Source organism: Lissotriton helveticus, chromosome 3_1, assembly GCF_964261635.1.
Source record: "Lissotriton helveticus chromosome 3_1, aLisHel1.1, whole genome shotgun sequence".
NCBI classification, from domain to species: Eukaryota; Metazoa; Chordata; class Amphibia; order Caudata; family Salamandridae; genus Lissotriton; species Lissotriton helveticus.
In genome coordinates, this window is record NC_136061.1 from 1,968,591,277 (window position 1) to 1,968,608,260 (window position 16,984).

A 16,984-nucleotide genomic window follows, 5' to 3' on the forward strand; every position below is an offset into this window, starting at 1 on the left:
TATAAGTAAGGCTTTCAAAAGTGTACCCAAACTGCGGATCGGCAGTGCATGTGAGCACAACCACACGCATTGTGAACAGCTGCCATTTGCCACCAGACACTGTAGCAGGGATTCTGCTCCTACACAGAGCTGCACATATATATATATATATATATATATATATATATATATATATATATATATATATATATATATATATATATATATATATATATATATATATATATATATATATATATATATATATATATATATATAATATATATATATATAGTTGGAACCTCAGTGAATTAGGGTGTGCCCAAACTCACCTTACTACCCAATATCCCCTACCAGACCAGCATCAGTGTCTCATTGGTTCTTCCACAACACCAATGATTAGACAACCCAGAACATGGAATTCTATGTCAGGACGGAGGCGAGGATTATGCAGTCCTTTCTTCTCTTTATTATAATAGCAGATTCAAAGAAAAACATAAAACATTCTGGAACTACAACTCCCATGAGCACATGGGGCACAGTGTCCATAGTAACCGCCAGCCAATGGTGATGGAGTCCTTGGTATAACTGGCTGTGACGTCCCTTCCGCTTCCTCTTTCTTCTCTGCTCGTCAGATAAGTCACTTTCATACCTTTCTGACTTGTGTGGTATTTTTTATTGTTTGAGATTCTTTAAGCGATCTGACCTAAGCTTTTAGGCTATGCTTCTTGATGTGTGCTTACTAGCGCTGTTGAGCTTCACTATCTTTCTGACTTGTGTGGTATTTTTTATTGCTGAGATTAGCTAGGCGATTGTCCTAGGCTTTTATACTATGTTTTATTGTTGATATTAGTTAGGCGATCGGCATAAGCCTTTATACTATGTTCTTGAAGTGCGCTTATTAGCGCTGTCGAGCCGGCAGAGTGACGCGCGCCAGGCGCTGCTTGCGCCGTTCCTGCCGCTTCCATCGCGGACCGTGTGAGGCGCGCCCTCGCGCTTTCCCCGGCTCTGTGGGGCGCCGTAGTGTGAGGAGAAGCTGCGCTCGCGGTCTTCTTCCCATCCTTGCGGCGTGCTGAGGCGGTCTTCCTTTCGCCTCACCAACCCTCGCCTGACACCCTCTGTGGTGATCCTCGACTGCGCGTTGCGCGCGACGCCATCTGGTGGCGGACGCGGGTACTGCACCTGCATTTCGAGCACATAGGCTGCAAGAGCATCGGCGAGGGGGCTGCCCTATTGTATTTAGGATAAGGGCGTTTGGTGCTCACACCCTCACAATATACAACCTCAGTGTAGGCAATAAACCCCGTTCAGGAGGCAAACAATGTATGATTCTTCCAACCCTTGCCGCCGGCGGTGGGTCGCGCGTTTCACAGACCCTGTCACGGTGCTGGCGCCCTGGCGGGAAGGAGTGGACACTGTTGACCATTGACCATTAGTTTTCCCGGGGTGTCTGGTGCCGCAGGGCATGTCGTTCGCGGACCTAGAGGCGCGCAGGGTGGGGCAGGAGTCTGCTAAACGTCACGCGGGGCACCTGGGGGGGAGTTGACCGCTTGCGAGACTCCTCCAGTAAGAGTGCGCGGACGCTAACACATATACCCTACCGGGAGGGGTTCTTCCCCGGAGAAGATGGCGACGAGGTCGCCCCGGAGACGGACCATGAGGATGGTTTCCCCTTGGAGGGAGAGGGTGTTATGGATGAGGACTCCCCGGAGGATGTGGAGGAGCTTTTTCCGACGGCCTCTGGGGGCCAGAGAGGGGGATGAGTTTACCACCCTCGAGTGTAGGAATGGATCCTGGATCCTAAGCTGGCGACGTATGTCGCGGGTAACGTTCGCCAACCTCCGGCCCGGGAGGTTTAGACGCGCCTGCGGGGCGCAAGCCCTCGCCCAATATGGGGGACAGGTTGGCTGCCACCCCGGATGTTACCAGCAAGGCGAAATGTTCTGCACGTTCTTTGCGGAGTTCATTGCGGCTCCTGAGAAGGGCATAGTTCGCTTTTGGCTTAGCTGTCAGTATGAGCTCCGGGACGCGGCGGGCTCCGGGACTCCGATCATCCAGTTGGCCGTGGGGGCCAGGGAACCGGGGACGTCGATGTCCACGGAGGTCGTGGCAGGCTGGGCAGCGCGAGCCCTGTTCTTCTTGGGTACGGCAAACTGTGCATTGGCGGAGGCGCAGAGGAGGTCTCTCCTCATTACAATAGATTCTAGGCTTGGGGACCGGGCCTACTCAACTGTAGGGCCTTTTGCAGGAGGCAAGTTGTCTGGCGAACCTTTTTTATTGATTTAGTCAAACCCGTCCTCACTTTCTCCGCTCTGGCCAGAGCACGGACATCAGCTAAACCGATATCCTCGGATGGGTTTTCTGCTGGGACCGTAAGAGGCCCTAATGCTAACAATACCAGCGGAGTCGTACAACGAAGGGCCTTCCGTGGCGGAGCCGACGCACCAGGAGGTTCCCCCCCCTGGTTTTCCTCCGGACACCCTGGGAGGGGGGGGGAGGCCTCCAAGCAGCCCGGGTTTCCGGACAGAGTTCTACGGTTCACCCCAACGGGGTGCAATCCCTCGCCCTCTAGTTTACCCTCCGAGGGCAGGGTTTCTGCTCGGCAACGGAACTACATTTTGGTCCAGAAGGACAAAGGAATTCGCCCGGTTCTGACCCTGCTGCACTTCGTCAAACGGCCGGTCTACTGCCACTTCAAGGGAGGGGATTCATTCCCCGAGCGGTACCTTCCTCGGAGGGGGGAGTGGAGGATACGTCTGGACCTGACAGACGCCTACCGCTCAATCCTCATCCTCCCGCCTCATCTGCGCTTTTCGCTCCCCTTCGGCCTCCCTTCGGCCCCTTGGTGCTTTACGAAGCTCCTGCGTTCAGTGGTGTGGACACTGCGCGAGTGGGGCGTACAAAGGATTGTATATTTCGCCGATATACTACTTCTCGAGCATTTGCGGAACCGATTGCGCTGCATCTTGTCTATTTCTTTGCCCCAGGAGCTGGGGTGGGTAGTGACTTCCCTGAAGTCTGTCCTAATTTCGATAAGACAATTCTCTTTCTGGGGTTCCACATGGCCTCGGGGTCAGCCTCCCTCCTCATAGGGGCGCGGTTTCGTAGGAGCCCTCCCAGGTCCTTCGGGAAGACGGAACCTCCCCTCGACGGCTAGCTAGACTCAGTAGCCTCCTTCCAGGCTCATCTCAGTAGCAAGATAGATGGCTCACTGGCAGTTCAGGGGACTGTGAGTGCTCTTTCGCTGTGGCGATATAACGATGGGGGCCGCTGGTCGGAGGAGGAATTCCAGCTTCACGTCTACTATTGGACGCTTCCAGCTTCTCATCACTTGCTTTGAATCCCTAACGGGTTTCCGCGTAAGGACGTCCGCCTCAGAAGCAGATATAGGGCTGCTTCTTGCTGCGCATAGACTGGGTGTCAGAGGGACTGTACATCCATCGCCAGGGCGAGCCTCGGCCTCGGGCCTTGGCGGACCTGACATAGGACTTCGGACACTATTGTTCGAAGAGGCGGATTTTGGTGTCGGCGGAGTATATTCCGGGCACTCGGAATTCGATTGCGGATTGGCATTCCCAGAACTTCCGCGACTTCAACACTTGGCGACTGCATCAGGCAGTATTCCAGGCCTTGATGGACTGGCGGTCGCCGTGCCCTGCGGACTTTTCACGTCCCGCCTCAACCGTCGACTCCCGAGGCTTGTGAATTGGAGGCCGGATCCGGAAGCAACAGCAGTTCATGCGTTCTTGCATGACGGTTCTCCGGTCAGGACTTCTGCGTCCTCTTTTCTCATGGTCTCTCGAGGGGCGGCTCCAGTTCGCCGACCACAAGCGTCCCGGATCCTAGTGATCCTTTTTCTGGCGAGCCCAGGCCTGGTTCCCTCTATTGGAACTGTCGCGAGTCTACCCGATTCCACTGCCCTGTTCCCTCTACTGCTACCGGGCTCTTCTGGAAGAGCCTCTCCCGTGGGTGCTTCTGATGTTCCTGCACCTCCTGACTTGGTGGTTTTCGGGGGACGTTTGGAAGGCGGTCGCCTTTCGACGGAGGCTGTGGACCTCGTCGATAGAGCCTGGGCTCCGGGACCTGTCAAGAGGTGCCGCTAATCTTAGCAACGGTGGCGTACTTGGGGTCTGGGTAGGCACGCAGGTCCTGTGGGGCAGGCGTTAGCCACTTCCTGTTTTCTGGCCGTATGGGCCTTCTCTGGACTAGCCTACCGGACCACTAAGTTGGTCAGGTCCGCCATGTCGGTGGGACATGCCCACATCGACGGTAAAACGGCGGGGAACACCCTTGGGTATGCACAATTAGGTGGGGTCCAGACCCTCTAAGCCCCGGACTCAGGTACGAGTCCCTTTGGGACGTCAATTCCGTACTACGGTTCCTTGCTACTGGCGGGATAATCAATACCTTACCAGGAAGGAGCCGTCGATCTAACCGGCGATCCTGCTGTGTCTGGTTTCGTGTGCACGCTTCTCGGACGTGAGGGCACTGGTTACTATGGCACGTATTCTCACCTTAGGTGGACTCACCGACGCATGCTGTGTGTGGGGCGTTGCCTCAGGCGTCTGTGGATGTGACGGCGGAATGTCGCCCCGGGAGAGAGTCAGCTCCTTATTGCTCTGCGGAACCCTTTAGGGCCGTCTCGGCTCCATCCATCGCCAGGTGGGTCTGTTAGACCAGGACGGAGGCTGGGGTGGATGTCACCAGGTTCGACGTTCACTCCGCGAGAGGAGCAGGGCCTCCAGAGCCGTGCAGGTGGGCGGCCGTTGGGAGGATATTATGTCTATGGCGGACTAGTCCTCCGAGTCCACATTCCAGTACTTTACTTAAGCCCGTCTATGGTGCGGCAGAACTGGTGGTGGATAAGCTTTAAACCTGCATAATCCTCGCCTCCGTCCTGACATAGAATGAAAAATTTCCTAGCTTACGTAACGGAAAGTTTCGATTCTATTAAGGACTAGGAGGCGAGGATTATCCCTCCCGAGACTCCTGGTCTCGACCCACCCGTGATCCTCGTATTTCGGTAAGTAGTGCCTTAATGTTTACTTTATTGTGTTATAAAGTAGTAACTCAACGTTGCTTTAATATATTATGTAAGTAGTGCCTTAATGTTTACTTTAATGTGTTATAAAGTAGTAACTCTACGTTACTTTAATGTGTTGTGCTGCTGTCTGGCCTACGTTGGCATACAGTTACTGTTTGTTCAATTGGATTGTGTTCTCCCTGCCCTGGTCTCCATGGGGGAGGATGGATTCTTGGATGTGCGGTAGACTGCCTTTATATGCTTTCTTCCACGGAAGAAGAACAGGATAACGGTTGTCTTGTGTTGATTTAGGACAAGAACAGACGGATTGATGAACGTTCCCGGGAGTTTTTCCTCACAGAGAAGAAGAGGAAGCGGAAGGGACGTCACAGCCAGTTATACCAAGGACTCCATCACCATTGGCTGGCGGTTACTATGGACACTGTGCCCCATGTGCTCATGGGAGTTGTAGTTCCAGAATGTTTTATGTTTTTCTTTGAATCTGCTATTATAATAAAGAGAAGAAAGGACTGCATAATCCTCGCCTCCTAGTCCTTAATAGAATCGAAACTTTCCGTTACGTAAGCTAGGAAATTTTTCATTTATATTACATCAGGTGATGGAGCAAGGTGGAGAAACAACATTTTGTGTACCCCTTGTGAAGTCACATTTCCATAACCATAATATGAACTAAAGGAATGGTGTGAATAACTAATCAATTTAGAATAGAAATTGCACACACACAGATACACGTGGGAATTAATTTTGCTTATGTGTTGCAATCATAATTAACTAATCGTGTGATTCTGTCATGTTGCAAACTAATAAGCAGCTTTAAAATAATAAAACGCAGCATAAATGTGCTTTTGTTTACGTATTTGTGGTAGAAATCGTGGGATTAGGTGAGTATAATATGCTTAAGTGTTGCTTATTTGCTAGGTAACTACTAATAGGGTAAACCTTTGTAAGGGGGGGTAAACATAAGGGTTAACATTCTTAAATTAACGTTCGTTTGTGTTTGTTTCTATGATAGTTCCCATTTTGACTCGTGAGGCCTAAAAGAAAATGGAGTCACTCGATTATTGTGGCCACAAAAGAAATACGCATGTGCGCGCAAAGTCTGAATACGAGCTGTTTGTGCCTGGAGTGACTACGGTTCAAGGACATGATGGCCTGGAAGTATAGATGGCTGCCAAAAGGATGAGCACAATGCTTCAGAACATGGGAATACATGCTAAAGTTGCGAGTAGAGAACAGGACTAGGCCGGACTTGGGCCAAACAAAGGACCCATTAGAAAATTGCAGACGGAAGGAAAATGTAGATTTTTCTAGTATTCATGACGGAAAATCTTAATTTTATTAAAGACACGGAGGCGAGTATTATGCTTTCTTATCTTGCTTTATTTTTATACAGCAGCCAAGATAAGTAAAACTACAGTTCCCAGAGGGCCAGAGGACAAACTGGGCCATGGGAACGAAAAAACGTGAGAATACAGTAACCAATCACAGAGAACGTATCAGATAAAGACCCTAACTGACTGCGCAGCTTCCTCTTTTCGCTGGCGAGCAGATCAGGTATAGTCATTAAACAAAGGGAAAACGAATAAAATTAAGGATATAGCCAAAGTCCAGGAACATAAGTCTTGTATCAGTGGAATCCAAGGAAGAAGACCAAACAGGAGACCAGGAGGAGGATCCAGGAGCGTTGGAATTGGAGGACTCGAAGGAGAAGACCGAAGAAGGCGAAGGGTAGATCTTCTAAGATGAAGCCGGTGGCAGGGCTGGATTCGCTGTAGGGAGGGAGAACAGATGTTAAGAAAAGTTGCGGCGGGATAATACTCGCCTCCGTGTCTTTAATAAAATTAAGATTTTCCGTCATGAATACTAGAAAAATCTACATTTTATGGCAAGACCGGAGGCTCCTATTATGCTTGTTTAAAGCATATTAACAACATCAGAAGCCACAGTATGAACAGGTTTGCAATAGAACATGCGAAATATACTGTCATTTGACCAGTCTGCTGATCTCAGAATGTCTTCCAGACGAGAGCCAGACCAAAAGGCTGTAGAAGCCATGGCTCCCCTGGCCGAATGAGCCCCGAAAACGGAGACGGCAATTCCGGCAAGAGACATGACCCAACGGACCCAACGGGCAAGGGTAGGAGAAGAGACAGGAAGATGGGGTTTAACAAAAGAAATAAGGAGTTGAGAATGAGAGGGCGTTCTGAGATCAGCAGTTCGGTGTTCATACACTTTTAAACATTGTCCCACACACAGTTTAGGATGATCTGGAAAGTAGGGGTAAAACACTGAATCTAAATTAGTCTTGGTACGTCTGCGTATCTGAAACAGCACACCTGAAGGAGAATATTGGCGAGTAGAAACATCTAGAGCCTTAACATCAGAAACTCTCTTGATGGAAACTAGACACAATAACATGGTAAGTTTAGCAGATAGCATTTTTAGTGAAAGAACAGCATTGTCTGGCCAACTAGTAAACAATTTAAATATCACTGTAACATCCCATAAAAAGGTATACTTAGCCAACGGCGGTTTCGCACAACGTACACCCTTGAGAAGACGACAAATCATAGGGTGAGCACCAACTGGTTTACCATCGATTTGGGAATGGTAGAGGGAGATGGCAGAACGATAGAGATTGATGGTGCGGTAAGCCTTACCGGCACTGGCTTGTGAACCAAGGAAATTAATTATGAAATTCAGAGAGGCTGAAATGGGATCGAGGTCCCTTTCCAAACACCAGCTTGTCCAAAGAGACCAGGCGGATCTGTATGCCTTGGATGTTCCCGGAGCCCAAGCCTGGCTGATGAAGATCGAAGCCTCTTGTGAAATGAGGACGTCAGAAGAGGAAGGCCGGAAACTTTCCAGGCCGAGAGTTGCAGGGAGGAGTCGAGAATGAGGCTGTGTTGTTCGCCCTGAGGGTTGAGGAGAAGATCCCCGAAGGAGGGAAGAAGGACCGGGAAGTCCACTGCCATTTCGAGAAGTGTCGGAAACCAAACCTGGGCTTGCCAGAAGGGAGCAACTAGAACCAGGGACGAAGACTGGCGGTGAACCTGAGAAAGAACCCTGTTGATCATCAGGAAAGGAGGGAAGGCATAATGAAGATGACGAGACCAATCTTGCAGGAAGGCGTCTGTCGCCACAGCCAGGGGATCCGGGCGCCAACTGTAGAACCGGGGCAACTGGGAATTGAGACGGGAAGCAAAGAGATCGATAGAGAAAGGGCCCCAAAGACGGGAAAGAGAGAGGAAGACGGATGGACAAAGCTTCCAATCGCTGGAATCTCGAAGAAATCTCGAGTGCCAATCCGCCACGCTGTTGAGATCTCCAGGAAGATACTCTGCTGTCAGAGAAAGATGATGGGCGAGACAAAACTCCCATAGACTCTTTGCTAAGTCCGCTAGGGGTTTGGACCTCGTTCCGCCAAGATGGTTGATGTAGCGGACCGCAGAAACATTGTCCATGCGGAGGAGAATAGAACAGTGAATCCTGTTTTTTGAAAGGCTTTTGATCGCAAAGGAACCTGCAAGCATCTCTAAACAGTTGATGTGCAACTTGGACTCCTCGGCGGACCATGAACCTCCAGTCGAGATTGGTCCACAACGGGCGCCCCAGCCCGACAGGCTTGCATCTGATTCTAAGACTAGATCTGGGGCCGTGGCGAAGATAGTGCGCCCGTTCCACGCATCTAAATGGTCTATCCACCATTGAAGCTCGGTGCGGGACTCGGGGTCTAGAGCCACAAGATCTGAATATGCGAGGCCTTGTCGCAGGTGACGAATCTTCAGGCGCTGGAGAGCGCGATAATGGAGAGGGCCCGGGAAGATGGCCCGAATGGAGGAGGAGAGGAGACCGACGATCCGTGCAAGAGATCGGAGGGACAAAAGAGAGGACTGAAGAACAGATAAGATCTCCGCTTTGATCTTGGAAACTTTGGAAAGGGGGAGGCGCAGGGACGCTGCGACAGAGTCCACCAGGAAACCCAGAAATTCCGTGTTCTGAGATGGAGTCAGAGACGACTTGTCTACATTGATGAGAAAACCCAGATCTAGAAGAAGGGACTGAGTTAAAAACAGATCGGAGAGGAGAGACTGTTTGTCTGAATTCATGAGAAGGATATCGTCCAGATAAATAATTAGTCTTATGCCAAGAGATCGAAGATAGGCGACCACTGGTTTCAAGAGTTTTGTGAAGCACCAGGGCGCGGATGATAGGCCAAAGGGAAGAGAGGTGAAACAATAGTTGATCCCCGACCACTGGAACTGAAGAAATTTCCAGTGAGAATGATGAATGGGAACCGTGAGGTACGCATCCTGAAGGTCCAGCCGGACCATCCAGTCGTTGGGGCGAAGAGTGTCCCTCAGGTGTAAAATGGTCTCCATTTTGAAATGGCGGTAAACCACAAATTGGTTGAACCATTTTAGATTGATGACCGTGCGGAGCTTCTTGTTTTTCTTTTGAACAAGAAAAATGGAGCTTAGAAAGCCTGAGGAGTCGAAGGGAAAAACCTGAATCGCTCTTTTGAGGAGAAGAGCCTCGATCTCGTTTGAGATTTGAGATGCCACGAGAGTGGAAAAAACGAGAGGGGGAGGAAGAGAAGACTGGACAGGAGGGGAAAGGAATTCTATTAGGTAACCTTGTACTGTGTCTAAGACCCACGGGTCTGAACTGAGAGAACGCCATTTTTGAAGAAACAGTTTTAGACGACCCCCCACAGGAGGGGAAGAAGAAAGGCTTACCTTGTTGGTTGGAGTTTTGACGATAGTTTCGTTGACCTCTGCCTCTGAAGCCACGGCCACGTTGGGGGTAGAATTGAGGCTTGTAGTCCTGGTTGTTGTTGGACGAGCCTCTGGAGCCTTGGTTGTAGGGACGGCCGGAAGAGCGGCCCCTGCCTCTGCCGGCCCGTCCAAAAACCCGAGGGGCGAAAACTTTTTTGACTGTTTGCTGGGCTTTGTCCAAGGATGCAAAAGTAGAAACAAATCTACTAAGGTCACGAACTAAATTTTCTCCAAAGAGGAGACCATTCGCCTTGGGGCCAGGATCCATGGGTGCCAGATTAGAAAGTTTAGGATCCAATTTGATTAGGAGACCTTTGCGGCGCTCGTGAGTAATTGCGGAGTTGGCATTTCCTAGAAGACAGAAGGCGCGTTGAGCCCACATGGAGATTTCTTCAGCAGAAAGTTCAGAACCTTCTAAGCGGGAAGCTTCCGCCAAATCAAAGATGCGGGCGAGGGGGCCCACAATGTCCAACAATTTGTCTTGGCAAGTGGTCCAAGCTTTATCAACCCCTCTGCGAGGGTCCTTGCCGAATTTGGAGAAAAAGGTGAGGAGTGGTTGGTCGATGGAAGGGACCATAGTAATTTTGTCGGGGAGAGAAGACTTAGGGCATTCAGATTTAAGCCTGGCCCGTACCGGAGCTTCTAAGGGGAGACGTAACCTGGCAGAGATGTATTCTCCCACATGGTGGGAAGGGAACCATTCGGTAGAATTAGGGTGGCGGATAGTGGAGGGGTCAAACATGGGAAAACCCTCGGAGTCAAAAACGGGCTCAAAAGAAAAAGAATCCAACTTAGCGGACTTAGCAGGGGGGGGGGAAGGGTCAGTGTTATCAAACAGGTCAAACAATTGGTCAGCGTCATCGAAATTAGCATCATCATCATCATCATCTGTGTCCAATATGGTGGAAATTACCAATTTTCTCCTAGGAGACTCTGCATGTTTCTCTTTTTGTTTACGTTTGCCCTCGGAGGCAACAAACCCCTCCTTAGAAGGAGGCCTGGGAGGAACTGGGTCCTCAGTCAAGTGCGAGGAAGACTCGCTAATCAAAGACGCTTTTTTAGGGGCACGAGATTGAGCAGAGAAATCCACCTTTTTCTTTCTGCTTTCCCCCGCAGACTGGGCCAATATTTTGGACATGATGCTTAACATTGAATTTTCCATGTTTTTAGACATTCTCTTCATAGAGACCTCCACAGCCGTTTCCACTGAGTTATTAATAAATTTATTTAAATCTTTTTTGAAGGTTTGAGAGTCCTGAGAAGGGACCTCCTCCGAGGAACTATCGCGTTCCATAACCAGGCTGTTAAAAAATCACCAAATGTAACACACAGGAAAATAGCCAGTGAATTCTGAGGTAGGCGAGGGTTAAAGGATGTGCAGGGGCGTGTTTAGAGGCGGGCCGGGAGGTGAGACGCCTGAAGGAATCAAGAGACCAGAACCGGAATGCAGGCAGAATGATAAGCTGGTGACCGGAGGCTTTGTCGAGGTGAGGAGAGGACGGGGAAGACGCGCGAAGCAGCGCGTGTAAGGGAGCTACCAACGCGAGGCAGAAGGGGAGGGGTGGGAGAGCGAGGGAATGCAGCTCGGAATGCCCCTGAGACACGCGCGTAGAGCGCTCAAACAATAGCGCGAGGTCGCGCTTGACAATAAAGAAACAAAGTAATGAAAAACGGGCACAATAAACCCTGTAATAACAATAATACACTGTGAGCAAAGATAAAAGGCACTTATCTGACTGCGAGCAGCAAGAAAAGAGGAAGCTGCGCAGTCAGTTAGGGTCTTTATCTGATACGTTCTCTGTGATTGGTTACTGTATTCTCACGTTTTTTCGTTCCCATGGCCCAGTTTGTCCTCTGGCCCTCTGGGAACTGTAGTTTTACTTATCTTGGCTGCTGTATAAAAATAAAGCAAGATAAGAAAGCATAATAGGAGCCTCCGGTCTTGCCATAAAATGTAATATTATGATGACGAGATGATGCTCATCCACCCCCAAATTGTCCAATCAGAACTCGAATTTATGGTAAAAGGTACTCTTTTAGATAGATTATAGTTAGTGAAAAAGGTATAAAAAGTGCTGATTTTAGTGAGGAAAAAACTTCTTCTTGATTTCTACCAGAGATGCTGCTGGAATGCTGATTTTTCCTGTGATGTAAGATTCTAACTGACTTATAATTTTCTCTTTAATAGGAAATGTACTTTAGGTGAGGGTTTTGAGTTAGGGAGTTAGAAGAATGAAAATTGGGAACTACCTGTCTTTTGCTAATACTTGTATTCTGAACTCAAAATTTAATGTCTATTTCTGAACTTTCCTAAATAGATAAAATAAACAGGTTGAAATAACATTTTTACTTTCCTTTATAAAATGTCGATTTAAGAATAAAGAAATAAAGTAAATAAACTTAGACATGTCAAATTTGCTTTTAATAAAAATTAGATACATGGAGAATTAAGCTGGTCTTGAGTTTTCCTACGCCTAATTTTTTACTAGCAGATCCATCAACCTTAAAGGTGACGTGTCTAAATAAATGTCCTGTTAATGAAAACCATGGTAAACTTGTCTGAACTGCAGGTGTAAATAGTATACATATCTGGTTTAGTTTTAGACACTCCACTATGATACAGCGGCTCTCATTTGAATTTCACCGATCCATGGAGTAAGGTGTAAGTGTTTTGTGAGTAACTCGCGTGGTTATGGGCCCCACTGTCAAGTATATGTATGAATTTGTACTTCAGGGAAAGGTGACATGGTTTTAGAAATTATTTCTGGAGAACCGCTGCATCAGTAATTAGCTTGGTAGCAGAGCATTGGTTGCTATAGAATTAGCTAGGATTATGTATAAAGCGTTATATAAGGATTTTTGATGTACAGAATTGTGACTCACATCTGTAGAGTTCGTATAACGTTATATGTAGTCCTGAAAAGGCTTCTGAGTATTGCGTGAAGCTGGTCACTCTGTCTGCAGGCAGAGGAAGTGTGGCAATGAAGTCGCACATTGCATAGTCTGTTTAAAAAAAGTAGTATCGTTGTATACTGCGGTGGTATAGTCGTATATCACTGTTTAGGGACACTACGTGTGAAAGGATAAATGCATAGTGAGGGCAGTCTATAAAATCTTGGTTTTAAGCACAGGGATCATTGTGTATCCTGATTTAAAACTTATTGCTGGGAGAGTAATAGAGCTTAACCCAAGCTTGAGAGAAGGATAAAGTAGAGGAAGTGGTGCTACTTTATTGGTGAATGTAAAAATTCTGTGGTAGGGAAGAGGTAAGCGCTGTCTACTGGAAATACAGAATACTTGTGCAATTGAGAAATTCTATCACTTTATTTAGCAAAACAGACAAATGGAGTTGTTTTGTGTAAGTTACTAAATGGTTTTGTCGAATATCTTGAAAATACGGCTCCTTGAAAAAATCTTGTAAAGGAGGGGTTAGTCGACGCTGCAGAAGCCGGAGCGCTGGTGACATCAAAAGTGTCACGCTGGGGTTGGTCCGTGTGACCAAAGCAGGGCAAAGAGCTGATTGGTGCATCACGAAAAGCAGCGAAACTATTGGTTAAGCACTAAGGAGACGTATCTTGTTCTAATTGGTACGCTAGTGTAAACCACGCTGTGATAGGTTGGTGTTGCGGAACAGCAACAGGGAAGTACACGATCTTTTGAAAGACAGGGAAATTACAGAAAAATGGATTACTATTACGGAGAGGAAAAGAAGAAACCTTCATGGTTTAAGACATTGAAAAATGTGTTTGTAAAGGATAAGGCGATAGTCACAAGGGAGGGAAAATGGCTTCCTCCACCAAAAACGCCTGCTTCCTATATGTTGTCAAAATATGGTTACCATACGTGTGTTTGGTTAGAGAACTGGGTAAGATATACCAGAAATGATGATGTGTTAGCTTTTCCAGAAGGAGGATCTTTTGATGTGGCAGTTTTTAGAAATTTGAGAGAAAAGATGATGAATCTTGACCCAAGACCTAGAACTACTCAGTTCAAAGCTTTAGTTGAATGGGAGGATGAGATGCGTGAATTAGAAAGCAAAAGATTGAAAGGACATGTCAGACCAAGAGGTAGATTTCGAAATTTATGGGGAGAAACACATGTATAATGCGTAGATGGAGAAATGCTGACATGTGTGATGGCATGTTTCCAGTCAGATTAGTGGATGATTATGAAGGGTGGAAATGCACAGAAAAGAGGAAAAATATAGAAACAGGGAGAGAAGGTTATGGTGACAGCGAATCAGAGGATGCTGTGCTAGAAGAAATATTAAATAGGAGACCGCCACCATATCAACCAGGTTCTTTATGGACTACACCTAATGCTTCACCCGTAGATGAAAGAAATAATGAAACCCCAAAACAATTTTCTAATTTTAGAGATGTACCCGAAAGAGTAGAAGTGAGATATAATCCGAGTACTTCAGTAGCAGAACCAAGACATACTGGTACTCCAAAGCAAAATAGTGAGTGAGAGAGTGTAAATAGGGTAGAAAAACGAGCTGTCTACAAATGCGCTGAAAGAGAAAATACAAGAATTAACGAAAAACATAGAAGCAGTAACAGTCCCAGTAACGATTGGACCTGTAATTCCCGTGTTTGAAAACCAAAGAATAAAAGAACCAAGTTTGACAATCCCTTTGCAACAGAGTTTGCAAAAAGTGAGAGGAAATATTTATCCAGATTTATCAGAAATCAGACAAACAAATAATGTATATCCGCCTGACTTAACTTTCAATCAGAGTTTACCCTACAAATATGCAACTGCAGCAGAGTCTGATTCTGCTACACCTGAAAAGAGCGTAGAGAAAATAGATTTAACGCAAACTCCTGTAGGACCATCAGAGCAAGAATTAAGTGCTTGGATTAAAACTCTGAAATTAAAAGAGCATGAACCTAAAGTACTGGATGTAGCGAGATTAAAAGTTGACATGGAAGAATAATTATTGGAGCAATTGGGACAGGCAGATTAAAAACGTACCAAGATGATGAACTTATGTTCATGTGTAAAAGCATAACATGGAAAGTGAAGTCTGTACATGATCAATTAGAAGGCTTGGCAAATGAATTTGAAGTTCGAAGTTTGAAGTTTGTTGACTTGTATAGTGCTGAATCACCCATGAGGGTATCTCGGCGCTTAAGACAGAGGGAACACCAGAAATAAAGAGTAGATTAAAAGAGGTGGGTTTTTAACATCTTTCTGAACTGAGCTAGATTAAGTCCAGAATGCAGGTATGAGGGTAAATTATTCCAGAATACCGGAGCAAGATGGGAAAAAGCTTTCCAACCACTACGTGCTTTTTTGACTCTGGGGATGATGAGCAGATTCTCAGAGCTAGACCTAAGAGTTCTTGAAGGGGTGTAGGAAGAGAGTCTAATAGCAAGATACGAATGACCTTGACCATTAAGGGCTATATGAATAATACAGCCTATTTTTAATTTTACCCTTTTCCCTATGGAGAGCCAATGGAGTTGGTTCAGGAGGGGTTCCGAGGGTGTTCTAGCTGGGGCGTTGACAGTGAGTCGGGCAGCAGTAAATTAGCTGATTGATTAGCTGAGAATAGGAGGGCATTGCTGTAGTCAAATCTAATAAGCACCAAGGCCTGCATCAAAGTTTTCTTGGTAGAAGAGGGTAAAAGGGGAAAAATTCTTTGCAGGAGGCCGGGAATGTAAAAACAAGATCCTGCAGTAGTGTTAGCATGCGTATCAAAGGTAAGTTTATGATCTATCCTGACACCTAGATTCTTAACCACTTCTTTAGGGGTAGAGGCAATACCCAGCTCTTCCGTACACCAAGTGGGCGCCCAATAAGGGGCAGCTCCTCCAAACAACATAATTTCAGACTTGCCCGCATTAAGTTGTAAATAGTTGGCACGCCTCCAGGCAGCTACGGATTTCATGCCTTCAGAGAACATCCGTTCGATGTTAGGTGTGTTCTTGTCAAATGTAAGAAGGAGCTGGGTGTCGGCAGCGTAAGAAATGGGAGTAAATCCCAAGGATCTCATAAGTCTGGCCAGAGGGGTGACATAAATGTTGAAAAGAGTCAGGATCAAGCAGGAGCCCTGCGGGACCCCCTTGCTGACCTTGGTAGCAGTAGACTTATAGGTTCCCATAGTGACTATCTGTGTTCTGTCAGTTAAAAAGCTGGTAAACCACTTCAGTGCCATCCCTTGAATGCCTATGTCTTCCAATCTGTCCAAGAGAATCTGATGGGACACAGTATCAAACGCTGCTGACAGGTCAAGCAGCACCAATAGTGCCGCTTGTCCACTATCAGTAGCCATGCGAATGCCATCAGTGACCTCAATAAGGGCAGATTCTGTGCTATGTTTAGCCCGAAATCCTGATTGAGAAACATCAAGAAGATGGTAGGTTTCCAGATAATCGGACAAATGTCTATTGACATGTTTCTCAATAAGCTTGGTCTGAAGGGGAAAAAGGGATATAGGACGATAATTGCTGATTTCAGTAATGGGATCTTGGTGTCCTTGCGTATGGGTTTAATTTGGGCATCCTTCCAAGCAGTTGGAAGGAAACCGTTGCTTAGAGAGATATTAAGGATGGAGCACATGGGGAGGGGGGGGGGGGGGCAAATGTTCGGCGAATTTGGCAGAAATCCTAGCAGGGATGATATCCATGAGTGATCCAGATTTTATAGTCTCAAGAAGGGATGTGACTTCCACCCGACTCAATTGTGGGAAGGTGTGAAGTTGTGCGAGGGTGGCATGTGTATCAGGGAGATTAATCATGGAGGGGGAGAAAACGAAATTGGCAATAATGATTTTCTGATAGATGGAATCAATTTTATGTGTGAGATAGGACACAACATTATTACATAATGCCTGAGAGGCAGATTCTGCCGTATCACACGCCGAGGGGTTTGAATAGGCCTTCACTATTTTAAATAGAGTCTTTGAATTGGAACCTGCCTGCTTCAATTGATGAGCAATGTAGATCTTACGTGCCTTTTTGATGTTATTATGATAGGCTGCTAGAGCGCATTTATACCTTACTTTATCCTGTTCTCGATGGAAAAGTCGCCAGGTGCGTTCCAGATTCTTGCACCCCCTCTTTTCGGTACGTAAACCAGGGGAGTACCATTCAGAGGGCGAGGATTTGTGGGCGCGGGTGGCTGGCTTTAAAGGTGTTGCTTTATTCAGAATACTGGAGATGATGTTATTAAAATG